A 27,123-nucleotide genomic window follows, 5' to 3' on the forward strand; every position below is an offset into this window, starting at 1 on the left:
CATTACTTTATGATGAGTCTAAATTGCCATTAAACAAAATTCCGATCCTCACCAGCAGGGACATTAATCACCAGTTCTCTTGAGATTTTGATAGTTTCATGAAAATTGCTGGACGCACAAGGAAGTTCGCCCACTTTTAAGGTATTTTTAAACACAGCGCCCCCACCAAAGTCAGCGCCAGGTGCGGCTGCACCGGTCGCACAGCCCAAAAGCCAGCCCCGGCATTGGTATTGCCCTGTTTGTATTACTCGTCATTCTACGAAGCCACTGGAACATAGGCATCCTTATTTAAACAACTGGTTGTTTGCTGTGAGATTTAACCATCCAGGCAGTTAGAATTAATTTGCCCCTTTCAGGGTTTATTTTTAGGGATGGGAGGATTTGCAAACAGTTTACATATGGAATAGGTGTAATTTATATGAGAATTATGCCTATTCCGCCAAGTAAGCTTGTGGGGTTGTCTCTGACCAGGAGCCATGCTCTAGTACTGAATGTCACGCGAGATACATGCTCAGTGCATCTCCCTGTGTATTTTTAAATTTACAAGATGAGCATCTCTAGCACAAGTCACGTGGCAGCAGCAATATTCTAGGCTCTCAGATCCGCAAAATATTTCTCCAAACCAGTTTCCTGAAAGCAAAAATTACACGAACTGGAAGCACAATTTAAAAATACTCATGAGTACACCTCAAAAAGTCTGTCTCTGTGCACTGTTCAGCATCAGTCACACATCACCTCTTGCAGGTTCACCGCGGGCTCTAAGATGAACTCCTGACCCCCGCCCGGTTGTCCTCTAGGGCAGGATCTAAACAGCTGCTCACGTTTGTGGATTTAAAGATCTGTAAACATTCCTCACGCTCCTCTCCGCCTGTGGATATAAATGCTCAGCAGCTCTTGAGATTGAGGGGCTTCTCCTCCTCTCCGCCCCTTCTGGGGGCTGATCTTGGAAGCTCCGCGGTCCCCCTCAGCAGCTCCGCGGTCCCCCTCAGCAGCTCCGCGGTTCCCTCTAACACCGACACTGCGGTACCCCGGGGGTCCCCGGGCTGCTGTGATCGACGCGACCACAGAAGAGGGTAAATCTCACTGAGTGAGAAGATATCTTTAGTTCTAAGTTAAAACCAGGCTCATGTGTACTTCGTTATCAAAGCAACATTGTTTTTCCACCAAGATAAAAAAAATCCTAAACGTATAATTTAAAAGAAACTTATTTAGGTGTTAAAAATATCTAAGTCATGAATAAAATATGTGCGCCAGCCGGGAATCGAACCCGGGTCGCAAGAATGGGAATCTTGCATGATACCCCTACACTACTGGCGCGAATGGTCATGGAGTAGCACTGGCAGTGTGTCAGCTGTGGCAGGAAACTGCCGTATCTGAGTGTTTTTTGGGTACAATTATTGACTTGCACATGGATTGAAGTCTCTGACACTCTACTAGGCGCTAGGAAACTACTTACAATTAATACCTTTTTTAAGTGAAACAAGGAAGCAGATTATTTATTTATTTAATTAAGTGACTATGAAAGTGGATGAAAACATATAAGTAACAGAGGACAGTGCACTTAAGGACACATTGAAGATGTACACCTCACGTAGCAAGACAAGGCGACGCTCTGCCTTTACAGTGTACATAAACTCCGTGCACCCGAATTTCAAATGTGGATCTTATAGAGGCGACGATAGAAAGCAGCAACTGTACATACGTCCGTATATTACACCACCCATCACACGCTGCAGATGTAATCTGCTCCTGAAGTTACATCCTACATCTCACAATGATGACAAGGACCAGTCACAGCATAGCGCCTCCCTTCACACAAGAATTGACAACAGTACAAACAATACAGCCAACGATAAAACATGTGACTGACTACTAGCCAAAAATAATATGTGTCCTCATTTCTCAGGCTAGTCCCGTGTCAGCCCCCTTCTCACTCCAGAGATTCACCCATCAGGGACCCAAACCTGGATTTCCATTTCAGCCATTAACAAAAATAATATTGGCAAAGCCAGTAAGTCACTCCTATGAGACAAAAGCTGTTGGCTTTGTCAGTGCTTATCCATGTTGTGCAGCAGTGTGGCTCCCTGCAGCGGGGTGTAGGAACCAAACCCCCCCCCCCCCAGTGTTCAGAGGCACCCCGGGGGCCACACACACAGGAGCAGGAAGGGAAAGACCGACGAGGATCACAACAACCACATATACCACAATTACTGTAGTAAGCACAGGATACATCAAACAGAAGGGAAGACAGAACAGGCAGAGCCATGCTTACCTGGCAGCAGCACACGTCAGCCTTTACGTCCATGTAATATTTAATATATTTCAGAGGAAGTTAATTTCCAAGGGGAGAAAGTAGGGAAGTCCCAACTACCATTCAATCCTTGGCCTCTCTTTCATGGACACTGCTTCAATTGGTTGATGCAAGATTTCAGTGTCTATGTCCATATTATTTATACCCTCTTTGCAATGTGCAACTGCCACATGTACTCGGTGTGCCCATTCCGTTCTTGGCCTCTTTGAATGTAGCGCACTGTGCGTGCCCTTCCCATTGTTACCTGAGGCAAAGTGCGACGCGTGCTCACGCTGCGCTGCCATGCCTACTGCGCGTTGTAGCAGGCGCTAAGCACCTCACTTAGAAGTTGGTTGAAGGTTACTCATCACAAACCTGACAGATATCCTGTCCACCCTATTACAAGTGCAGTACACATAGGGCCTGATTCTAACTTTGGAGGACGGTGTTAAACCGTCCCAAAAGTGGCGGATATACCACCTACCGTATTACGAGTCCATTATATCAGACCCATAGTGTTCACACTTAAGACAACTTGTCAGCCAGTGATCCCCGGGCATATGTGAAATTGGATAATTCATCAGGGCCGAAGGTGATAATTATTATAATCAATGGGAAGATGCAATCACTGAAGCCTTTCTCCCTCTTATTGCTGCTCACAGGTCGAGTAAAACATCAGGTGCAGCCCAGACCCTCTGCCAAGTGGTAATTTCAGAAGCCATTTATAGGTCACCAGGGGTCACAGCCGCGACCCCTGGCTTGCCCCTTGCGACACCTTGCAAAGAGGGGGCAGCTCTCCTGCAACACAGGGCAGCTCATCCTTTTGGGGTTGCTTGTGGCTCCCTCTCCTTGTTTTCTCTCATTCGTTTATTACTCCGATAGTGACAAGTATTCGTCTATTCACTGTTAATGTGACTGAGGTAAGTCTATGTGGCCGCTGCTTCCTCGTAAATAAGGTTTGTGAAAGGTTTGATTTTTTTTTTAAATACAGCATGTTTTTTTCTAGGAAAACAGGCTGCATTTATATGAAAAAGTATTGTGCTATTGAAAAGCAATCACAGACTTGTGGTCTGCTGACCTCAGCAGGCCACCATCCCTGTGCTGGTAGCAAATCGAAGTGCATTGTAATTTGGGGCCTGCAACATGCATATTAATGAAGTTGATTGCATTGTGAATCACTATGAATGATGTTCTTGCGAATCAACTTATTAATACACAAGTCGATTTTCAAAACCATAATCAATTCAGTGAAAGTCAGTGTGCAGTTTGTGACACTTTGACTGACTCAGCTCTTATGCATGTACCCGAGGTCCTATGTCTCCTAGCAGCAGGATCATGACTCAGCAGTCACCTCTGCGTGAGCTTCGATTCTGTGTGTGCTGATGACAGGTAGGATAATAATAGCTCTTGATAAAATCCAGCATCAACGTGTTCAGAATGTATTGGATGTGGTAATTACCGCACACCTACAGACTTTATCAGGGCCTCATACTTGAGACAGGGCGTCTTGTATGGAGAAGGGAGACTCGCAGCAGACCACAATGGCTACCTAGATCACAACTCCAGTTACATGAAAACACACAGTGGAGGTCCAAACTGGCACCGAGCACACCACCCTGCCTTTCAATCTGCCACGCACCCTAGCTCAGGAGTGTGTGTGTGTGTGTGTGTGTGTGTGTCTGTGTGTGAGACATGGAACCTGACTGGGGACTTGTGACATCCATGGGAGTGCGCAAGATATAACTTATCTCCCCTAATAGAAACAAAAATGCAGAATACAATTGTGGCACAGTTCATCGTCTAGGATTGGTGAGGCGTTAATCTATAGTGTCCTTCTCCCGATCCGGGAGGATCACCTTGGACATGGGAAGATTGGGTTGTGGGTGGGTCACTGGCCAGGATCACTCTCGGGGCGTTAGTCTATAGTGTCCTTCTCCCGATCCGAGAGGATCACCTTGGACATGGGAAGATTGGGTTGTGGGTGGGTCACTGGCCAGGGTCACTCTCGGGGCGTTAGTCTAGAGTGTCCATCTCCCAGTCCGGGAGGATCACCTTGGACATGTGAAGATTGGGTTGTGGGTGGGTCACTGGCCAGGGCGGCTCTCAGGGCAACAAAGAGCTGAGGTTACTGCCATTAGGTGCCAGCACTCAGTGTGATCTAGATGGGTTCATAATTCCAGGTTCAGTAACAATCCTCTTGAACTTTGAACTGTTCGTTGTCACACATTCCCCTTATTACTGTGCAGTTACCCCCATGCCCTTTCATTTGGTTAGAGTCCACAGAACACCTTCAAAAGTTGTGCAGAATTTTCTTCCATGGTGTCGGATACAGCTTTTTATTTTATTTCACATTCTTTGTTCCCAGACTTGAGGAAGGGTTGTAATCAGTAGCCATCCTTCAGTGGTGGGAATGGTGCAACTGAGTGCTTAGTTATTCAGCACAGAGGTAGGAGCACACCAAGGAGAGCAGCAAGGGGGGATTGTGTCACATGCACAAAAAGCTCCAGCTCTTCCTGTTGTTCTACTCTGGTTCTCATTGTCTTCTTGAGAGTTTGGACTAGCCTTGTATGTATGTATGTAGTATGTGCAAATCATTAAGTATGTAGTATGTGCAAATCATTAATCTGCCAAAGGCAGAGGAGCGTTGTACTGCAGTAACTGCAAGGACATAGCCAACAGTTGATTGAGAGGTAGCTGTTTTGTGGACTGTTACCGCATCCTGAGGTTGTGTTATTTAAAGAGGTGCGTCTTCAACCATTTCTGGAATCAGAGCATGGTTGAGGGGGTCCACATTGACACAGATGTATTGTTGCAGATCCTGGGTGCATAGATGGAAAAGGCTGGTTATCTTAGTTTTTACATCCTTACACTGATTCGTCTGCAGTCTGGTGGTGTCCTGGCTGTGGGCGCGCCAAGAACCGCCGGAGATGGTGAGTTTCTCAGCCAGAAAGACTGGGGTGCTGATCGCGATGCTTTGTAATTGATGCAACTGGTTTTGAAGATGGTCCAGGCCAGAAAGAGGATACAGTGGAGATCTATGATGATGGGGGTCATGTCATGATTTTTCTTCAGAGCCTGGATGAGATGTGTTGTGCCATCTTGGATGCCCTTGTGGGGTAGGCGGGAGCAGAGTGTTATCTGAGAGGCCCTGAGCAGGGTGTTTCCTCTTCCAGATACAAGAGTACAAGGGCTAACATTGGAGTTCTGAAATTACTTTCTGGGAGAGCTGTTTTCACTTTCTTCAGTAGAGAAAGCTGGTACCAGACCATATCTGACTTAACATTGGGTGTAAGATGGCATTTGAAGCTGTCAAGCTTCATGTTATTGAGCCAAATTTGTACTATTTTGTGTTAGCTATTTTTGCAAATAACAGAAATTCTGTCTTGGTGGGTTCAGCTCCAGATACATTCTGGACCTCCAGGTATAGATGAGGTGCAGTCAGTGTGTGAAACAGTGGATTTCTGGAACAGAGCAGACTTTCAGCTAGAGTTGTGTATTGTTTGCATATAGGTTACTTCTGATGCTATTATCAGTGAGTAGAGCCTCAAGGAGTGCCATGTACAGGTTTAAAATGACAGCGACTGTATGGTATGTTGCGGGACTCTGCCGGTGATAGGGATCTTCTGTGACCTGCAGGTGTCCCTGTGAGCTTATGGGTGTTGGTTGGAAAGGTAGGAGGAGAACCAGGAAAGCACATTGCTAGTGAATCTTATTCAAGGCTTCAGGGTGTAGGCGATGGTTGAGTGGTAGACAGTGTTGAAGGCGGCTGGGATGTCCAGAAATATGAGGAGGCAGGGTCATCTTCATCTCTGGTCACAAGGGTTTTGACTATGATGTGTATGGTGGCTGCCTCTGTGCTGCTGCATGTGCTGAAGCCTTTCCACCAGAAGTGGTAAATGTTTGGATCTATAAGTATTCAGCAATATCAGTGCCCTGGAAAGTTAGGCCATTGGCTGTTTTGACTTTGTGGGGCAGTTTATGCAAACCCCAGATTTTCTCCAATTTAAGGGCTACCTGTGCAAATCAGTGCAGTTCAACATTCTGCAGCTTTTGATCACCATCAGTAGCTGATGCTCATGTCTGGAGTTGTCTCCCTTGGCGTAGGTGCAGTGAGGGGTAGTTGTTTGCAGTTGATGCTCATGTCTGAGGTTGTCTCCCTGGCGTAGGTGCAGTGGGGAGTCATTTTTTGCAGTTGATGCTCATGTCTGGGGTTGCCTCCCTTGGCGTAGATGCAGTGAGTAGTTTTTTGCAGTTGATGCTCATGTCTGGGGTTGTCTCCCTTGGCGTATGTGCAGTGGGGAGTAGTTTTTTGCAGTTGATGCAGATGTCTGGAGTTGTATCCCTTGGCGTAGGTGCAGTGGGGACTAGTTGTTTGCAGTTGATGCTCATGTCTGAGGTTGCCTCCCTTGGAGTAGGTGCAGTGGGGTGCAGTGGGGAGTAGTTGTTTGCAGTTGATGTTCATGTCTGGGGTTGTATCCCTTGGCGTAGGTGCAGTTGGGAGTAGTTGTTTGCAGTTGATGCTCATGTCTGGGGGTGTCTCCCTTGGCTTAGGTGCAGTGGGGAGTAGTTGTTTGCAGTTGATGCTCATGTTTGGGGTTGTATCCCTTGGCGTAGGTGCAGTGGGGAGTAGTTGTTTGCAGTTGACGCTCATGTCTGGGGTTGTCTCCCTTGGCGTAGGTGCAGTGGGGTGCAGTGGGGCGTAGTTGTTTGCAGTTGATGCTCATGTCTGGGGTTGTCTCCCTTGGCTTAGGTGCAGTTAAGAGTAGTTGTTTGCAGTTGACGCTCATGTCTGGGGTTGTCTCCCTTGGCTTAGGTGCAGTGGGGAGTAGTTTTTTGCAGTTGACGCTCATGTCTGGGGTTGTCTCCCTTGGCGTAGGTGCAGTGAGGAGTAGTTGTTTGCAGTTGATGCTCATGTCTGGGATTGTCTCCCTTGGCGTAGGTGCAGTGGGGAGTAGTTTCTTGCAGTTGATGCAGATGTCTGCCGTTGTCTCCCTTGGCGTAGGTGCAGTAGGAGTAGTTGTTTGCAGTTGATGTTCATGTCTGGGGCTGTCTCCCTTGGCGTAGGTGCAGTGGGGAGTAGTTGTTTGCAGTTGACGCTCATGTCTGGGGTTGTCTCCCTTGGCGTAGGTGCAGTGGGGTGCAGTGGGGCGTAGTTGTTTGCAGTTGATGCTCATGTCTGGGGTTGTCTCCCTTGGCTTAGGTGCAGTTAAGAGTAGTTGTTTGCAGTTGACGCTCATGTCTGGGGTTGTCTCCCTTGGCTTAGGTGCAGTGGGGAGTAGTTTTTTGCAGTTGACGCTCATGTCTGGGGTTGTCTCCCTTGGCGTAGGTGCACAGGCTCCAATACCCACACCTTCTGTCCTGGTTGGTACTGAATCAGAACAGCCTTCTGGTCATGCCATTGCTTTTGGAGCTCTTGGCTGGCCTGAAGGTTTTTACTGGCCTTTTTCATGTACTCAGCCATTCTGGATCTTAGGCCAAGTACATAGTCCACTATGTCTTGTTTGGGAGCTTTTAAAGGTTGTTCCCAACCCTCCTTCACAAGTGTTAGGGGACCTCTTACAGGGTGCCCAAATAGGAGTTCAAACGGGCTGAAGCCCACTCCTTTCTGGGGTACCTCCCTGTAAGCAAAAAGGGGGCAAGGTAACAGGACATCCCATCTCCTCCTGAGTTTTTCAGGGAGTCCCATTATCATTCCTTTGAGAGTTTTATTAAACCTCTCTACCAGTCCATTAGTTTGTGGATGATAAGGTGTGGTGAATTTGTATGTTACACCACATTCCTTCCACATAGCCTTCAAGTATGCAGCCATAAAGTTGCTACCCCTGTCTGATACAACCTCTTTTGGGAAACCCACCCTGGAAAAGATTCCCAGGAGGGCTTTTGCCACTGCAGGTGCTGTAGTGGTCCTTAGAGGAATAGCTTCAGGATATCTTGTGGCATGGTCCACAACCACCAAGATAAACCTATTGCCTGAAGCAGTAGGAGGGTCAAGGGGGCCAACTATGTCAGCCCCTACCCTTTCAAAGGGAACCCCAACCACAGGTAGTGGAATAAGGGGAGCCTTTGGTGTGCCACCAGTCTCGCCACTGGCTTGGCAGGTCACGCAAGACTTACAAAAATCTTTTGTGTCCTCTGACATCCTAGGCCAGTGAAACAGGGGGGCAAGCCTTTCCCATGTTATGATCTGGCCCAAATGCCCAGCCAAAGGAATGTCATGTGCCAGGGTTAGGAGGAACTCTCTGTACTGCAGGGGAATGACAAATCTCCTGGCTGCTCCAGGTTTTGGGTCCCTTGCCTCTGTGTACAAGAGGTTGTCCTCTCAGTAAACTCTATGTGAGTCACTGACATCCCCATTTTGCTGCTTGACAGCTTGCTGTCTGAGACCCTCTAATGTGGGACAGGATTGCTGTGCCACACTCAGCTCTTCCCTGGCAGGCCCATCTCCACCCAAAAGCTCAGCAGTGTCTGCTGCCAGCTCATCTGGTGAAGGTTCTGCACAGGGAGGAAATTCTTCTTCCTCAGAAGGAGAATCATCTGTAGAGGGAGGGATAGTGGGCAAGGATTTACCCTTGCTACCCCTAGCTTTAGGGAACACTTGGTCCATTGTTCCAGGATCCAAGTTACCCTGTCCTTTTTGCTTTTTGGCCTGAGCCCTTGTCAAAGCAAAAATATGCCCAGTAATGCCCAGCATTGTTGCATGAGCCTCCAACTCCACTTCTGCCCAAGCTGAAGTCTCTCAATCATTTCCTAGTAGACAGTTTATAGGTAAATCTGAAGCAACCACAACTTTCTTTGAACCAGTAACCCCCCCCCCCCAAGTTGAGATTCACAACAGCCATGGGGTGGCTAAGAGTGTTGTTATGAGCGTCTGTCACTTGGTACTGGTGACCAAGTAGGTGTTGTTCAGGATGTACCAGTTTCTCTATTACCATGGTAACACTGGCACATGTGTCCCTGTAGGCCTGAACCTCAACACCATTTATTAGGGGAAGTTGCTTATACTTATCCATATTAAGGGGACAAGCAACCAAGGTGGCCAAATCAATGGCACCTTCAGAGACTAACACAGCCTCTGTGGTCTCCCTAACAAGACCAACCCCAACTAAATTACCAAAAGTGAGCCCAGCTTCTCCCTTGGATTGGCTATTAGTAGGTTTGCTCCCACCACCACTGCTATTACTAGGGACACTAGAGTTTGCAGTAGGGGTTGTGGTAGTGGGAGGTTTGGTGTTTTTCTTTGGACAACTGGCATCAGTTGTCCAATGGCCTTTGACTTTACACAAATAACACCAAGGCTTTTTAACTTGATTTGAAGAGGATTTGGACCCACCACCCCCACCAGAGGATTTTTGTGGGCCTGATGAAGACTCATTTTTAGATTTGTCCCCACCCTTGTCAGAAGACTTACCATCCTTCTTCTTGCCTTCCTTGTCACCCCCTGTATGAATGTTTCTGTTCACTCTTGTTCTGACCCATTTGTCTGCCTTCTTTCCTAATTCTTGGGGAGAGGTCAGATCTGAGTCTACTAGATATTGGTGTAACAAGTCAGACACACAGTTATTCAGAATATGCTCTTTCAGAATAAGATTATATAGGCTTTCATAGTCAGAAGCTGTACTGCCATGTAACCACCCCTCCAAGGCCTTCAATGAACAGTCAACAAAGTCTATCCAGTCTTGTGAAGACTCTTTTCTGGTGTCTCTGAACTTAATCCTGTATTGTTCAGTGGTTAAGCCAAATCCATCCAAGACTGCATCCTTCAAAACTGCAAAATTGTTAGCATACCTTTCTCTAACAGTAAGGAGCCTATCCCCACCCTTTCCATTGAAAGATAGCCACAATCTAGCAGCCCACTGCCTTTGAGGGACCCCCTGTACCATACAGGCCCGCTCAAGTGCAGCAAACCACTTGTTAACGTCATCCCCCTCCTTGTAAGGGGGAACTATCTTGTGCAGATTCCTGGAATCATGCTCTCTCACTGGATTACTATCAGGAATACTGCTGCTGCCACCATGGGGTCCTAACCCCAAGCTCTGTCCTTCTCCAGGTCTAGGGATTCCCTGTCTAGAGCCAGCTGTTGCTGTTTAAGCTTCAGTCTGGTCTCTTCCACTCTCAACTTTTTGAGTTCCCTTTCTAACATGTTGTCTTCGGGTGGGTGGATTGGGAATGCTTGGACACTGAGGACAAATGGGAAACAACAGAGGGAGATCTGTCCCTAACAGCTTGGACTCTAACAACCTGGCCTCCAGGAAAAAAAACATCCCTACTATGATGGGAGCTTCTATTACCACCAGCATTGCTCTGAGGTCTGCTGAGGGGCAGATTTGGAATAGAACCCTCCACACCTCCCTCAAGGGGTTCCCCTGAGTCAGAATGGGAGCTATCTACTAACTTCCCAGTTGAAGTGCCTGCTAGGGACTTATCATTCTCAATGAGCATGTTAAATAGAAATTCTCTTGAAGGGTTCTTTCCTATCACTAAACCTCTATCAATGCAGAGACTCCCTAGGCTCTTGAAGTTTAAATTGTCAGAAGTTGTATTGACCATTTTAAGAGCAGTTCCTACATCAGACATGATAGAAGAAGGTTTAGAGACAGTGAGAAGAGAGAAAAAGTTTCAGGACTTTTAAAAGAACAGAAAAAAAACACTTTTTCAAACGTTTTAAAACTTTTTAGAGGTTTTGGAGTACTTTTCAGCACTTAGTAGAAAGTGTAAGAGAAGAAAGCAAAACTTTTTGGTTAGGTGTACATACACTGAACTTGTTTTGTATATTATTCTTTTATGAAAAGTACACAATGACAATGTGGTAAGTAGTTACAAGTACTTATCCCACCGCTGCACAACCAATGTAGGAGGCTGGCCTGGCTTGTAGTGGGTACCAGAGGTACTTACACCTTGTGCCAGGTCCAGTTATCCCTTATTAATGTAGAAGAGGTGTTTCTAGCAGCGTAGGCTGATAGAAGGTAGCTATGGCAAAGCAGCTTAGGCTGAACTAGGAGACATGTAAAGCTCCTACTATACCACTGGTGTCATATGCACAATATCATAAGAAAACACAATACACAGATATACTAAAAATAAAGGTACTTTATTTTTATGACAATATGCCAAAAGTATCTCAGTGAGTACCCTCAGTATGAGGATAAGTTATATACACAAGGTACATGTACACAAACCAAAATTATGCAGGTAATAGCAAAAGGAAGTAATGCAAGCAATGTAAAGTTACAGTAGATTGCAATAGGAGCACATAGGTATAGGGGCAACAAAAACCATATACTCCAAAAGTGGAATGCAAACCACAAATGGACCCAAAACCTATGTGAGCTTGTAGAGGGTCGCTGGGACTGTAAGAAAACAGTGAGGGTTAGAAAAATAGCCCACCCCAAGACCCTGAAAGGTAGGTGTAAAGTGCAACTACAACCCCCAGAGAGCACAGAAGTCGTGATAGGGGGATTCTGCAAGGAAAACAAACACCAGCAATGCAACAACAGTGGATTTCCGGACCTGAGTACCTGTAAGACAAGGGGACCAAGTCCAAGAGTCGCGACAGTGTCGAGAGTGGGCAGGAGCACAGGAAATGCCAGCTGACGGTGCAAGGAAGCCGCCACCGGATGGAAGAAGCTTGGTGTTTTGCAAGAACGAAGAGGACTAGGAACTTCCCCTTTGGAGGATGGATGTCCCACGTCGTGAAGAAGCTTGCAGAGGTGTTCCCACGCAGAAAGACTGCAAACAAGCTTTGCTAGCTGCAAGGGTCGCAGTTAGGGTTTTTGGTTGCTGCTGTGGCCCAGGAGGGACAAGGATGTCGCCACTTGGATGAGGAGACAGAGTGGGTGTCCAGCAAGTCAAGGAGCCCCCACAGAAGCAGGCAGCACCCGCAGAAGTACCGGAACAGGCACTTGGAAGAAGAGTGAACTGGAGTCCATGCGAAGTCACAAAAGGGAGTCCCACGACGCCGGGGGACAACTCAGAAGGTTGTGCACTGCAGGTTAGAGTATCGGGGATCCAGGCTTGGCTGTGCACAAAGGAAATCTTTGAAGAGTGCACAGGAGCAGGAGCAGCTGCAAATCACGCGGTACCCAGCACTGCAGTCTAGCGTTGGGAGGCAAGGACTTACCTCCACCAAACTTGGACTGAAGAGTCACTGGACTGTGGGAGTCACTTGGACAGAGTTGCTGAGTTCGAGGGACCACGCTCGTCGTGCTGAGAGGGGACCCAGAGGACCGGTGATGCAGTGTTTTGTTGCCTGTGGTTGCAGGGGGAAGATTCCGTCGACCCACTGGAGATTTCTTCAGAGCTCCTGGTGCAAGAAGGAGGCAGGCTACCCCCAGAGCATGTACCACCTGGAAACAGTCGAGAAAGCCAGCAGGATGAAGCCATACAAGGTTGCTAGTAGTCGTCTTGCTACTTTGTTGCGGTTTTGCAGGCGTCCTGAGCAGTCAGCGATCGATCCTTTGGCAGAAGGTGAAGAGGGAGATGCAGAGGAACTCTGGTGAGCTCTTGCATTCGTTATCTAAAGAATTCCCCAAAGCAGAGACCCTAAATAGCCAGAAAAGGAGGTTTAGCTACCTAGGTAGGAGGATTGGCTACTAAGAGAGGTAAGAGCCTATCAGAAGGAGTCTCTGACGTCACCTGCTGGCACTGGCCACTCAGAGCAGTCCAGTGTGCCAGCAACGCCTCTGAATCCAAGAGGGCAGAGGTCTGGGGCACACTGGAGGAGCTCTGAGCACCTCCCCTGGGAGGTGCAGGTCAGGGGAGTGGTCACTCCCCTTTCCTTTGTCCAGTTTCGCACCAGAGCAGGGCTGGGGGATCCCTGAACCAGTGTAGACTGGCTTATGCAGAGATGGGCAGCATCTGTGCCCATCAAAGCATTTCCAGAGGCTGGGGGAGGCTACTCCTCCCCAGCCATCACACCTATTTCCAAAGGGAGAGGGTGTTACACCCTCTCTCAGAGGAAGTCCTTTGTTCTGCCTTCCTGGGCCAGGGCTGCCTGGATCCCAGGAGGGCAGAAAACTGTCTGAGGGGTTGGCAGCAGCAGCAGCTGCAGTGGAGACCCCGGAAAGGCAGTTTGGCAGTACCCGGGTTCTGTGCTAGAGACTCGGGGGATCATGGAATTGTCTCCCCAATGCCAGAATGGCATTGGGGTGACAATTCCATAATCTTAGACATGTTAAATGGCCATGTTCGGAGTTACCATTGTGACGCTATACATATGTCGTGACATATGTATAGTGCACAAGTGTAATGGTGTCCCCGCACTCACAAAGTCCGAGGAATTTGCCCTGAACGATGTGGGGGCACCTTGGCTAGTGCCAGGGTGCCCACACACTAAGTAACTTTGCACCCAACCTTCACCAGGTGAAGGTTAGACATATAGGTGACTTATAAGTTACTTAAGTGCAGTGGTAAATGGCTGTGAAATAACGTGGATGTTATTTCACTCAGGCTGCACTGGCAGGCCTGTGTAAGAATTGTCAGATCTCCCTATGGGTGGCAAAAGAAATGCTGCAGCCCATAGGGATCTCCTGGAACCCCAATACCCTGGGTACCTCAGTACCATATACTAGCGAATTATATGGGTGTATCAGTATGCCAATGTGAATTGGTGAAATTGGTCACTAGCCTGTTAGTGACAATTTGGAAAGCAGAGAGAGCAGAACCACTGAGTTTCTGGTTAGCAGAGCTTCAGTGAGACAGTTAGCCATCACACAGGGAACACATACAGGGCACATACTTATGAGTACTGAGGCCCTGCCTGGCAGGTTCCCAGTGACACATAGACTAAAACAACATATATACAGTGAAATATGGGGGTAACATGCCAGGCAAGATGGTACTTTCCTACAGGTGCCCCAAAGTTAGGATGTGCACTTGGGATCTCAAATTATCACTTCCACACGAACAATAGCGCTGCGTCCAGCCACGGCTCTCTTGCCCCTCAGTCCTCTAGGATATTCTGAATTCTACCTCTCTGCACGTCCCTGTTATACAGAGAAAGGGAGACCAAAGCACTGCTACTAACCCCTTAAGCAAATCACAAAGTAATAGTTGTTTGTTAAAGCGCAAGACCGGAAATAATAAAAATGAATAAAAACAGTACTTACCCATGCTTCCTTGTCCTCCGCCCCATGTTTCTTCTTGGATGCAGTCAGCGCGAGTCCTCCTGGAGTCTCAGCCGACTCCCCTCCGCAAATCCCAATGCTGCTCTCATGCTGCTGATAATGTTAGCAGCATGAGGGAAGTGCCAGGATAGGTTGAAGTGAGCTGCTTTGGCCTGGGCCTGCTCTCCACCCAGCTGTCTAAGAGAGCTGAGTAGAGAGGTTTAAACTGTGCATATCAGGCTGACCGTTGCAAGACAGTCGACCAAAGTGACATGCGCAGTGTAAACTGGAGAAGCCAGCAGCGTTGCTCCCTGCAGCCAATCAGCAGCTATAGCCCCGCCCAGCGCTGTCGCTCAGCTCGGCTGAAATAAAAAATTAAATGGCAATGAAATCTCTTCATTACAGTTTTATTTTTCATGGTTACTGTGCTGTCAGCAGGGGGGATGATGTTCTTCTGCCCTAAGGGAGGAACTGCCCCTGGGCAGGGGGTGAGGAGCAGTGCATGGCACAGGTGTTTCAGCAACTTATGATTTGTGGTACCGTGAAAACAGAGGCCAAGCGCGCCAAGCTTTCTTTAAATGGGCCACATAGGCTGGGCCTGGCTCGAGTGAGATGTGTGTGTGTTGATGCCTGACTGGTGACGTCAGGTGTCAGTGTGTTTGCACAAGACATGGCACCTGATATCCAAGAGCATCATCTAAGAACCTGTTCATCGAGGACCTGGGGGAATGGGTCAGTCAGGACAGAATGGAATGTAAAGTGATTGTCAGGCGTGCCTCACCTAGGTATGCCACCTGGGGTGCCAATCCTGAGGGAATTATTTTTCCCCTCCCACCGCTTGGCTGCTCCAGAGTAAGAAAATGTAAACAAATATCTTGCATTTTATTTGGAAGAAAGACAGCCCCGTTGGTATCCCGGGGTTCAATTATATTTTGAAGTGCCATAACATACAGATGTCACACACGAATCAGCACACACTGGCATATCAGTATTAGTAATCTTGGTGAACAGGTGATGTGTGTCAGGATGGCCGAGTGGTCTAAGGCGCTGCGTTCAGGTCGCAGTCTCCTCTGGAGGCGTGGGTTCGAATCCCACTTCTGACATCACCTTTTGATTAAAACGTCTTCTTCTTTGTTTTAGCAAAACAAACTTTGCATTAACAAATACTAGCAACGTGAAACCAGTAGCAGAACTTTTAATCTCCATTGACGAAGCTATAAAATCTTTTTAAACAAAAGTTGCTTTTTCCGATTTTTTTGCCATATATGTAAAAACGTGTACAGTGCGTCATTTGCCTCCAAGGAAACAAAACTTCACGGTAAGATTTCGAATTTCCTTTATTTACCCTTCACATGTTGGTGGTTTTTTTTGTTTTACAAAGTTGGCGCCATTCACATCACACCCCGTCAGCTCCCTTCATGATCATGTCCCTGACCAGCCACAAGATGGCGCTCGATGATAAAATACTTCACCGAAAGGTCCCTCTCACTGCATAGTCCGGACTGAGTGACCGCGGGTGATCTATCACTGGAACTGACGTGAAGCGGACACACCTTAGACGTGCTGTGCAGGCCGCAGGTCCTGAACAAAGCAGGGGACTGATTACCATAGATCACCTGAAACGACTTCACATAAGTGCCTGCGCGAATGTCACAGGGAGTGATCTCACGCTCAGGGGCGTAGGAAGTGTGGGGGACGCGGGGGATTTGTCCCCCCCAGATGTTGGAGTGGGGGGGACACGGAGGACAAGGGTGGGGGGGACGAGGGGACAGAAGGATTTTCCCTTCTCTTCTGTAATTCGCAGGGCCATTAGCACTTGAAAGCGCTCCCTACACTGGCCCTGCACTTGGCCTGTGACCTGCCCCCAGGACACTCGCCCTCTGCCCTTTTGTTGTGCTGCAGCACAAGGGATTCTTTCTCACCTTGCTGCCACAGCTGCCTGCAGTCTGCACTTCTGAGAGCAGAGGGAGAGGAGAGGCCCTTTGTTGATTGCTGTCTGCATCCCGGCCCTCCTGCGCCCTTCCCTTCCCTTCCCTTGAAAATCTATCCCTGAAGACAGCAGCAAGATTTGAGAAGGTAAGGAGGTTTGGGTAATTCAATAAAGTATTGCCAAGTAACTCCCTTTCTTTTTAAGTCCAGTGCTGTGTTGCAGAGTACCTCCCTTTCTAAAAACAGCATTGTTGAGTTACTGTGAGATATGAGCAGGGCAGGCTTTAGCGCGCTAGTGGCACCCTGTGCGCCAGTGTTTGTAAGGGCCCCCGTTTCTGTCGCCTCTCTCTCACTCTCTTCTCTCCTCTGTCTCCAGCTTGCCTGCCCCAGTGCTAATTATTGTCCCCTAAGTTGACATCGTGCCCCCCCAACATTTCGGTCCCCTGTCTCTCCCTCAGCCTTCCTGGTATTTGTGAAAGCCCGCTCTAAAGGCCAAGGGCCGTCTGTAAATCTCATTTCCTGCCAATGGCCTGTGGATGCGAAGCCAGCACTGTGGCAGCTCACAGGCTTTACAGGACTTCACAGGCTGTGGTGGAACAGAGCCTGGCACTGCTGGATAGACGGCGGAGAGACCAGCACACAGCACGGGTCCCAGGAAGAACCAGATGGCCTGAGAGATGGACAGGGCTAGGTAAGGCAGCAGGGCCGGCTCTAGGGCGATGCAACCGGTGCCGCTGCACCAGGTGCTGACTTAGGGTGGGACACTGTGTTTGCAAGTATATTGTGACTTTAAAAGCACCTGCTTGGTGTTCCTTGCCACCAACAGTTTTCAGGCAACAATAAAAATCTCAAGATAATTCAGGTGATTAATGGTCTTCCTGGAGAGAGATTGAAGTTTTGTCTAGTCGGAGTTTTGAATCATCATAACGTACAGGGTTACTATGCCTGCTACAAAGAACATCTACATGCAGATCACAAAGTCTATATAATGTGAATAGGTCACTGGGTTACTGCTTTTGTCAGATGCAGGAAAGTACCATCTTTTTGACATGGTTACCCCCACTTTTTGCCTGTTGTCAGTATGTTTTGACTGTGTTCACTGGGATCCTGCTAACCAGGACCCCAGTGCTCTCTCCCATTAAATTTGTTTGCTTGGACCACACACACCCCACTTTTGGCATATTGGTGCCTCTTATAAATCCCTAGTATTTGGTACCCAGGGCATTGGGGGACAAGGGATCCCCCATGGGCTCCAGCATGTATTATGCCACCCATAGGAGCCCATGTAAACTGTGTCTGCACGCCTGCCATTGCAGCCCGCGTGAAAAGGTGCATGCACCCTTTCACTTCAGGTCACTGCACCATGTCATTGGTAGGCCCTCCTAGCCCAGAGGGCAGGGTGAAAGTACCTGTGTGTGAGGGCACCCCTGCATGAGCGGAGGTGCCCCCACGAACTCCAGTTCCATTTTCCTGGATCTCGTGAGTGCGGGGACGCCATTTTACGTGTGTACTGGACATAGGTCCCTACCTATGTCCAGCTACATAATGGTAGCTCCGAACCTGGGCATGTTTGGTAACAAACATGTCAGAATCATACCCCAATCCTATTGTCAGTATTGTTTGTATGATTCCATGCACTTTGGGGGCTCCTTAGAGGATCCCCAGCATTGCTCCTATCAGCTTTCTAGGGTTTTCCGGGCAGCCCACGCTGCTGCCACCCCTCAGACAGATTTCTGCCCTCCTTCTGCTGCTTGAGCAGCTCATGCCCAGGAAGTCAGAACAAAGGATTTCCTTTGGAAGAGGGAGGCAACACCCTCTCCATTTGGAAATAGGTTTTACAAGGCTTAGGAGGGGTAGCTTCGTCAAGCTAATGGTATGCTCTCAAGGGCACATTTGGAGCCCTCCTTGCATAAACCAGTCTGTACCAGTTCAGGGACCTCAGCCCCTACTCTGGTGCGAAACTAGAAAATGGAAATGGGCGTAACCACTCCCCTGCCCATCACCACCCCAGGGGTGGCCACTTGATTCTGCCATCTTGAATCCAAGGTGGGCAGAGGCCTCTGTGAGCATCTGAGTGGCCTGGCAGACGACGTCACAGCCCCCTCCTAGGTGGTCACCCTGCTAGGTGACCAATCCCTGTTTCTGGGCTATTTAGGGTTTTCCTCTTGGATGGGTCCTCAGATTCAATGTGCAAGATTCCAGCAGGACTCCTCTGCAACGTTTACTTTGACTTCTGGCCACTGGAACCGCAACTGGACTTCACAGGAACCTACAATCTGCAGCTCCAGCAGCGACCTCACCCTTCAACATTGTTTCTCCAGCTCCTTCCAGCAACTGCAACATTAGCCCAGCTGTGCTTCCTCTGAGGGCAGCAAGTCTTCAGTCTGCATGAGAAGAAGGAAGGAACATTTCTTGGAGTGAAGGAGTCACTTACCTGCATCCGCGGGCACCCACTGCAACAACGACCGGGTGCGTGGATCTCCTCTCCTCCTGAGCTGCGTGGATCCTTCATAAGGGGTGATAGTCTGGAGTGGTCTCCTTGGTCCTCTCTACCAGCTGTCCAACTTTGGAGTAGGTAGGTCCTTGCCTTCCCATGCAGGACAGTACCCCCATGCACCGCGTCTCTTGCAGCTACCAAGGCCTGTTGTTATCTCCTCCAAGGGATCTTCAGGCTCCATGTAGCCCCAGTCCCCAGCACTCTTATCTGTGAAGCACAGACCTCAACGTGCTTCGCCTGCGACGTGGGACCTCTCTTCAGGTGTGCTCCGTGGGCCTCTCTGCAGCTCGTGGGCTCCTTGCCTGTAGGTCTTCTGTGGGGGCTGCCTCTCCTTCTCCAGACTCTCTGCCTTGCTGAGGGTCGCCTGGGACTCCCCTCCATGGGTTGAGTCCCCCTGGACCTTGCTGGTCCCCGGCAGCTCCACTTTTGTCCTACTGCGACATTTGCCTTTGCCAAGGCTTGCTGTTAGGTTTTCCACACCACAGACTGGCTGCAATTCTTCATCCGGCCTGGGACATCACCTTGTAATCCTTCATCTGCTCCAGTGCTGCATTGCTGACCATCTTCGTCTCCCCATCGACCAACTCCTGCATCTACAGATGGGTGAGTAGTGGCTCCTACCACGACCGGACACTCCTACGTAAACTGGATTTGGTCCCCTTCTTTTCCAGGTCTTCCTCTTCCAGGATCCACCTCTAGTTTCTTCCAGTCTTGCCTGCGTTTTGCAATATCCTTCTCTGAAGTCCTTTTGGTGGGTTGGGAAAAAACCAGTAGCTTACCTCTTTTCTCCTGGTCACTGGGGGGCATTCTGGTACTTACCTTTGGGGTTTCCTAGTTCCTGCAGCTCCCCTCAACTGATTCCACTTACTTGCGTGGGGAACCGGCTTTCGCATTGCACTTTTAAGTATATGGTCTGGTCCCCTCTAGGCCTTCAGTATTTCCTGTTGCTTTTCACTGTTTTCTATTGCTTTTTATGGCAATTTCTGATTGCCACTGTACATATAATAGTGTGCTACTTACATCCTATTGGAGTATTGCCTATCTAGTGTTTTAGTGTTTGTGTTACTGTAATAAGGAACCTTAATTTTCGTTACACATGTTTCTTTCATGTGCTGTGTGACTACAGTGGTATTGCATGATCTTTGCATGTGTCCTAGATAAGTCTTGGCTACTAATCCACAGCTACAGACACTGTCTACACTTCACTAGGAGGGCATACCTGGACCTGGTATAAGGTGATAATACCATAGGTACTCACCACACACCGGGCCAGCTTTCTACATCAGAGAGCTCCTTTTTTGTCCCCTGCAATATATAAATTAAAAGTGAATATAGAACAGTGAGCAATGAACTCATCAAAGAGCTGCATGCAAACATCAAGGTATAGATTAGAGCGTTATGATTTCCCCCCACTTTTTCATTAACTTAATGTTGCAAAACAAGTTAATTTGAGCGCAAATCAATTCTTATTATTAAAGAGAGCCCCCAACCATGGCGTTATGTTTTAAATTCTGAGTTTGCGCTTCTCCAGATAAAGCACTCTGAATCTATACCTGCTACCAGTATGGATGACCTGTGACACCTACACCTTGTAGTCTTGTCTTATGTAACATTTCATATACATTGATTTACACATATATGATGATTGTCTCTGCGTAATGTCTGTGTGATGTAAAGTGCTTTGACACCCTAGACTGGTGTGAGGGATGAATGATGGAACAACACGTGCGTATATCATGCATACCTTAACATCGACCGTGTCTTTACTACTCATGCCTTTACAACGAATTTCGCTGTAAAAGAATGTTTGGTAAAGGAACATGCGTGGTAAATTCTCCCCGCCCTGCCCTCTTACACCTGATACCATACTTCACCCTGCCCAATCAGTTAAAACTGCCCCTGCCCTGAATCCTAAACCCCCCCGCCCTGAGCCCTAAAAGCAACTCTGCCCTGTCCTAAAAACTACCCACCCCACACTCTGAACCCTAAAACCTACCCTGAACTGCGCTAAAAACTACCTTGACGCCCCTGCCCCTCGGAACCCTAAAACCTACCCCGCTCTGTCCTAAATACTACATGACCCCCACCCTGTACCCTAAAACCTACCCCCACCCTGTCCTAAAAACTACCCCGACGCTACCCTGTCCTAAAAATGAACCCAACCTCCCACCCTAAATCTGGCCACAGCCCTACTTACCTCTCTCTCCTCTGCTTCTTCCTGTTCCACCCGGACAGCTAGACCGCTCTCTATGCTGTAACCACGCATATGCATGGAAAAGACATGTGTGGTAATGGCATCCATGCTAGCCCCATATTTGTGGTAATGGCAGCGTGGTCAAGGCATTGCATTGCATTGATCACATTGTAAGTGATGTTTCCTGGTATGAGTGGTGCTAAAAAACTAATGAAATGCATCTGAGAGTGGTTATGGATAGTAGTGAGGGAATCCGTGGCGGAGGTGGTCACTGGGGGGCGGCAACAAACAATGTCGCACAGGGCGCCACCAGAACTAAGGCCACCCCGTCAGACAGCACAGCAGGTCACAGGAAGGCGGCAGCACAGAGACTGCCACTTGACAGTCAGACAAGGGCCTAGAAGCAATCATAGGCCTTACTGGCCTTCACAGGCAGGCGGGGGGCCAGAGACTGACACCGCCTGACTGGAAAGAAAGCTCCCAACAGGCAGCACAGTGCATGGCAGGCAGCACAGGAATCGACAGGAAGCACCGCGCCCAGCAGGCAGTGCAGGCCTCTTAGGACTTTACACAGGCGAACAGCAGCACAGAGATTGTCGCTGCCTAATAGGCAGCCAAGGGCCCAGCAGACAGGGAATTGCAGGCTGCACAGGACTCGACTGGAAGCAACGCCTCCCCCATCGCTCCTCCCGCGGCAACCCTTATGGGTGCAAACTGTGCAGGGGGCCCACCTCAGGGTTGTCCCTGTCCCCCCTAGAAATTTTGTGTCTCCTACGCCCCTGATCCTCAGGTCGCTGCTTCAAATCCGCCTCCAAGGACTTTTCCAAACTGCTCTGTTTCTTCCGCTTTCCAGTCCCAAGCAGCTCCTTTCTCAGCCCCGCAGACACCTTGGCTTATCCCGCCTCCTCTCTTCCCCTTCCCAGTCCAGCTCCCCCCTCCAGCTGGGGGGGGGAGTGTCCCCTCAGTCCCTTTGTGCAACCCCCCCTGATGAGACAGAGCCGGGGGCCCTGGGCTGGAGAGCGAGGCCGGTGCCCCCCACCCCCGGCTGAAGCAGCCCCGGAGCTGCTTGTTGTGAGTGTGGAAGGTGATGCTGCTGGGAGCTGCTGAGAGCGTCTGCTGGGAGGTGAGAAGGTTGTTGTGAAGCGTTGAGGGGCAGCAGGTTTGTGTGTGTGTTTTGTGCAGTGTGAGTGTGTGTGTTTGTTGAGCCTGTTACACACTGTGTTGGTGTGAAGGAGCTGGGAAATGTGAAGAGTCAGACACTAGGTCAGGACAGAGCAGATTGACGGAAATGTCGAGGAGTTACAGAGGAGTCACCTTTCTACCAGTTCCTCGTTAGTATAGTGGTCAGTATCCCCGCCTGTCACGCGGGAGACCGGGGTTCAATTCCCCGACGGGGAGGATGGATTTTTTTTGTTTTACATTTATGACGTCACAATGACACTTTAGGGGGCTGATATTTTGTAATTATGGCCACAGCTCCCACCAGCTGAAATATTTACTAATGCAGCTTTTAAAATCTATCACGGGCAATAAGTAAGGGCTTCATCTTTTGGGACTCTGTGTACTTTCTTGAAAATGGAAAGGTGTAATGAAAGTTTATTATTGAGATAAAAATCAAAGTACCAAATAATAAATACCATGCGTTTTAACTAGTATATTGTCACGCGAAATAAATGAAATATAATGGAGGGCTATTTTAGATGGAAATTATAAAGTATTTCGTGACAAATAAATGAAATGCTGGGCGGGCTCTGAATGGGGAATCGTTTAACCCGAAGGTAAACGATTTTTCTTTATTTACGTGCAATAATTCAGAATTTATAGACACATTGTGAGAGCAAAAGAAACACTGACCTCCGACGTGGCCGTCCCACCATCCTCATGAGCTCCAGGTGTTTCCACTGCATTCTGGGACTTGTAGTCCTGTTTATAACACTCTCACGTTAGGGCCACGGGTCCCAGCATCCAGTGAGGGGCTCTAGCCAGGGGGAGCTGCTCGTGCACCTGGAAACCTAAGAGATGCCCTTAGGGAGCCCTGAGAAGAAACACTGACCCCGAGGTGCACGTCCCACCATCCTCATGAGCTCCAGGTGTTTACACTGCATTCTGGGACTTGTAGTCCTGTTTATAACACTCTCACGTTAGGGCCACGGGTTCCAGCATCCAGTGAGGGGCTCTAGCCAGGGGGAGCTGCTCGTGCACCTGGAAACCTAAGAGCTGCCCTTAGGGAGCCCTGAGAAGAAGCACTGACCCCTTTTAATTGCACTTACTATGTATTTTGATGGTTAATTGGTGACTGATGGTTTCATTCTCCAGTATGTGATATGTGAGCCTCATACACCTTGGAGACTGGGAACTCTCAGCAGATTTCAGTCCATTTAAGGTGCAGTCTTTTTTTTCCTCACATTCTTCCTTAGTGTAGTGTGTTTTCTTTGTCTACTGCTATTTCCCCCCCTTTAATTACCACCAGTGTTTTCTACCTTATTTAGTTCCTGATATAAAAGTGGACACACAACATACCTGTCCACAGCACATTATTAGAGAGGTTTAGGCAACATTCTCACACAGTCCCTGGTGGTCTAGTGGTTAGGATTCGGCGCTCTCACCGCCGCGGCCCGGGTTCGATTCCCGGTCAGGGAAGGTTTCATTTTATTTTTTCAATTCTATTAGCGCGCACTTTATTACTTTTGAAATTGGAACTGTTTCATTACATGTACTTCTTCTTCACTTGAGTTGTCACCAGTAACTAAACATTTTATGGACAGTCACAAACCACTGCCAGAGGAGTGAGTGACTGCTGGTTCACAAAGCTTATCAGTGGCTTAGTACATCCAGGAGACCTTTTCTGAAGTCTTTTCCTGCTTACTGGTGTGAAACTATTAAAGTTTATTTTAGAAGAGAAATCAATATTAATATCACGTGACACAGGATGGCGTTTAAACAACATGAAGGACAGTGTAAGCAGGTTTAAATATTAGCAATAGCTCACGTGAGTGATTTTTATTAATAGAAAATTAGCGCCCCCCCAATGATTTCATCATCACTTCAATTCTTTATTAAAGTGCATCTTTCATTCACTTCGGTTCTTCTGTTTGGTCTCTTGCAAATCCCTCAAGTTATCATAAAGTTCACTTTGCATCTCCTCGACTTTGACATCCGTCTCTTTCGGTTTCTTCCTCTCGTTGCTGCCATCATCTTAGTCCCACAAGTTTTCCCTTCAATGATGAAAGTCCTTTGCAACATTTCAAGAAAATAAACACACGTACAATACCGACTAATGTGGCAAACATTGGTGATAACAGCAGTTTCTAAACTCCACCATCTGCACCCCCAGCCATTGGCCCATCTACCCAAACCTGTGACCGACCGATCCCAAAAATGACCTGGATTCTTCCCATGCACCTCTCTCTTCTGCTTCAGTTAATTCATGCTTTATGTGTGTAATATTAACAATATAGCCATTAAGCTTATAATTTATGAGAGGAATGTAAGCACAGCACTCTCGAGCATCAGTGGCGGCTGCCTCAAATCTCAAAAGGGGGGTAAAGGTGAGGGGGAAATACTAAAATATATATTTTGTTAAACATACCTATCTTCGGTCTCTGGCTGCCCTGCTCCTCTCTCGATGGAGTTGGTGTCCCAGCACTCCCTGGGACACCAGCACAGACTCCCACTCAATCCTGGAGCTGCTCTCATTCTTTACCTTGCATGAGAGCAGCGTCAGGATTGGTCTGAGCGGTGCCTGTGTTGTTTCTCCAACCCGGCTGCACAACACAGCCAGGGTGAAGAAACCCAATTGTGCATGTCAGTTTGCCGGGCTAAGACAGCTGGCCAAACTGACATACGCACTTTTAAGTGCACTCACTCCCCTCCTCCTCCCTCCTCCCATGGCCCAGCCCCCCCCTGCCGATGCTGGCTCAGCCAGCAGCTGAAAATTAAAACAATAATTAAATATTGTTTTATTTTTGAGCTGCTTGCTCTGAGCCAGTGGGCGACGCTTCTGCGCCATTGCGAAGGAGCCGCCCCTATCGAGAATTAAAGGCTTTGCAAACTCCGTATTTGTTTGGGAGGAGCAAATCCAACATAAGACGGTTTTGTGTAATCATAGCCCGTATTGCAAGCACCCCTTTATTAATCAGTGTGCGTACAGTGTGAGTAGCAAGCTGTCAACCAAGGCAGACATTTTTCTAATCTTTATATCATTCAGCGCTACTCCTACAGATGGTATTAATGCTCCAAAAATATCAATAAGAATCTACTTAAAGCTTCCTCTACTTATTTTAATATAATTATCAAGAGGAGAATCTAATTAATTAATTTTGTAAATTTGAAGAAAACCTAATGCAGCATAGAAACTTCCTACTTAATTAGGTGGTCACTGAAAATAAGCTGATTGACCAAATACATAACATAGGTCTTTAATGCTAGCTTCTACAGTGGAAAGGGTCTTTCCTTTTACTAAATAGCTGTGTCCACACTCACTGCATCCTAATTTCTTGCCTGTCTCAATTCCCTCTGGCTGACATACTGTATACAGTGCTCCTTTTCTTATTCACTTCAAGACTCAATTCAGGAGGAGTTTCCTTTAAAATCTCCTCTCCTTTCCCAGTAATATGGACAGCATTCATTTTCTCTTCTCTTTCTTTATCTACTCTTATCCTTTCATTCAATTCATCTTTGAATATTCTTTTGTCTGGGTTAATTTTACAGGCTACATCATGCACGTTATGATCAGTAATGATCTTGTTAGTTAAAGGAGTAAAGAATGTCATTATTAGAAATGGGGTCTCTAGTTGGCGGTGGTTTTCACCTTGTCCAAGTAGGGACCCTCACTGTAGTCAGGGTAAGGGAGTCACACAGCTAAGATAACCCCTGCTCACCCCTTTGGTAGCTTGGCTCAAACAGTCTGACTTATCTCAGAGGCATTGTATAAAGTATTTGTACACACACACATAGTAACACAGTGAAAACACCACCAAAGTACTCCACACTAGCTTAGAAAAATAGCCAATATTTATCTGAGTAAAACAAGACCAGATCAGCAAAATCCAACATTCACAAGTAAAGATACACATTTTTAAAGATTAAATGTAGTATAGCACTGAGAAACACAATAGCTCCAACTGGGGCTATCACAACGTCTTGACAGGGTCATCTCCAGTCTGACGCCACTCACGAGGGCGGGCCGGTCAAAGAGTCCCACGGACTCCGGTTACTGTACCTTGGAAAACTATGAGGAAACAAAGATGTTTCAGAGTATGGGAAGTGAGGCTTTGCTGGAGCTGGTGCGACATTGGTTCCTTACCACCACCGGGGAGTTGAGGCTTCGGTTCCTTACGGTTGTAGGGGAGGTGATGCGGCATTGGTGGTAAGGCATCAGTTCCTTATGACATGGTCGATGAATCAAGCAGCTAAGACGTGAGGTGTTGACTTTGTGTGCCACGATCACACCACAGGCCACATTTGCTGCGGCAGAGTCGGAGTCGGGTGCCATGAATGTCAGTGACGTGGCGCTTGAGACTCATGTTGTGGCAAGACTTTGAAGGTGCTGCAGCAGCGTCGGGCCTGCGGTGAAGGTCGCAGTCATTGCACTGAGCGAGGAACATGGCTCTGGTGCAGGCAGTGGCACAGAGTCACAGAGCGGTGCCGATCCTGATGTCATTCTGGACATCGATGCACTAGTTTGTTTTTGGTTGCACCAGAACTCTTTTGCAAGGGCCCAGGAACTGGTTTTAGCACCACTTGTCAAGTCACGACATTCAACAAGAGAGCACATGTCCTGGTAAGTGAAGTCTTTGAGGGCCCTGAGACTCCCTAACAGGAGGCAAGCTCAGTTCAAGTGCTTGGAGATCTTTGGAATGCAGGATGTAGAAAGCAAAGTCCAGTCCTTTCACTCCCAGGACAGAAGCAGCAAGAAGCAGGCCAACACAACAAAGCAACAAGCAGAGTGACAGCATCATGCTCTTCTTCTTGGCAGAATGTCCTCAGTTCAAAAGTGTTCTAGCTATGTGGTGTCAGAGGTCCAGTACTTATACCCATTTCTGTCTTTGAAGTTGGCAAACTTCAAAGTGAAGTTTTTGTAGTGCACAAGTCCCTGTCTTTCCCTACCCTG

General features: G+C 48.0%; 4 non-coding genes across 4 annotated transcripts; 3 read left to right on the forward strand and 1 right to left on the reverse strand.

The window, feature by feature from the left end:
- Window positions 1-1,246: 1,246 nt before the first annotated feature.
- TRNAG-CCC (transfer RNA glycine (anticodon CCC)) lies at window positions 1,247-1,317 on the reverse strand. Its single transcript has one exon. It is a non-coding gene; the product is annotated as a tRNA-Gly (tRNA).
- Window positions 1,318-15,411: 14,094 nt separating this feature from the next.
- TRNAL-CAG (transfer RNA leucine (anticodon CAG)) lies at window positions 15,412-15,494 on the forward strand. The gene has a single exon. It is a non-coding gene; the product is annotated as a tRNA-Leu (tRNA).
- A 6,843-nt stretch (window positions 15,495-22,337) lies between these two features.
- Window positions 22,338-22,409, forward strand: TRNAD-GUC (transfer RNA aspartic acid (anticodon GUC)). Its single transcript has one exon. It is a non-coding gene; the product is annotated as a tRNA-Asp (tRNA).
- A 1,170-nt stretch (window positions 22,410-23,579) lies between these two features.
- Window positions 23,580-23,651, forward strand: TRNAE-CUC (transfer RNA glutamic acid (anticodon CUC)). Its single transcript has one exon. It is a non-coding gene; the product is annotated as a tRNA-Glu (tRNA).
- Window positions 23,652-27,123: the final 3,472 nt, after the last annotated feature.

The sequence above is a fragment of the Pleurodeles waltl genome, unplaced genomic scaffold (genome assembly GCF_031143425.1).
Source record: "Pleurodeles waltl isolate 20211129_DDA unplaced genomic scaffold, aPleWal1.hap1.20221129 scaffold_67, whole genome shotgun sequence".
Lineage (NCBI taxonomy): Eukaryota > Metazoa > Chordata > Amphibia > Caudata > Salamandridae > Pleurodeles > Pleurodeles waltl.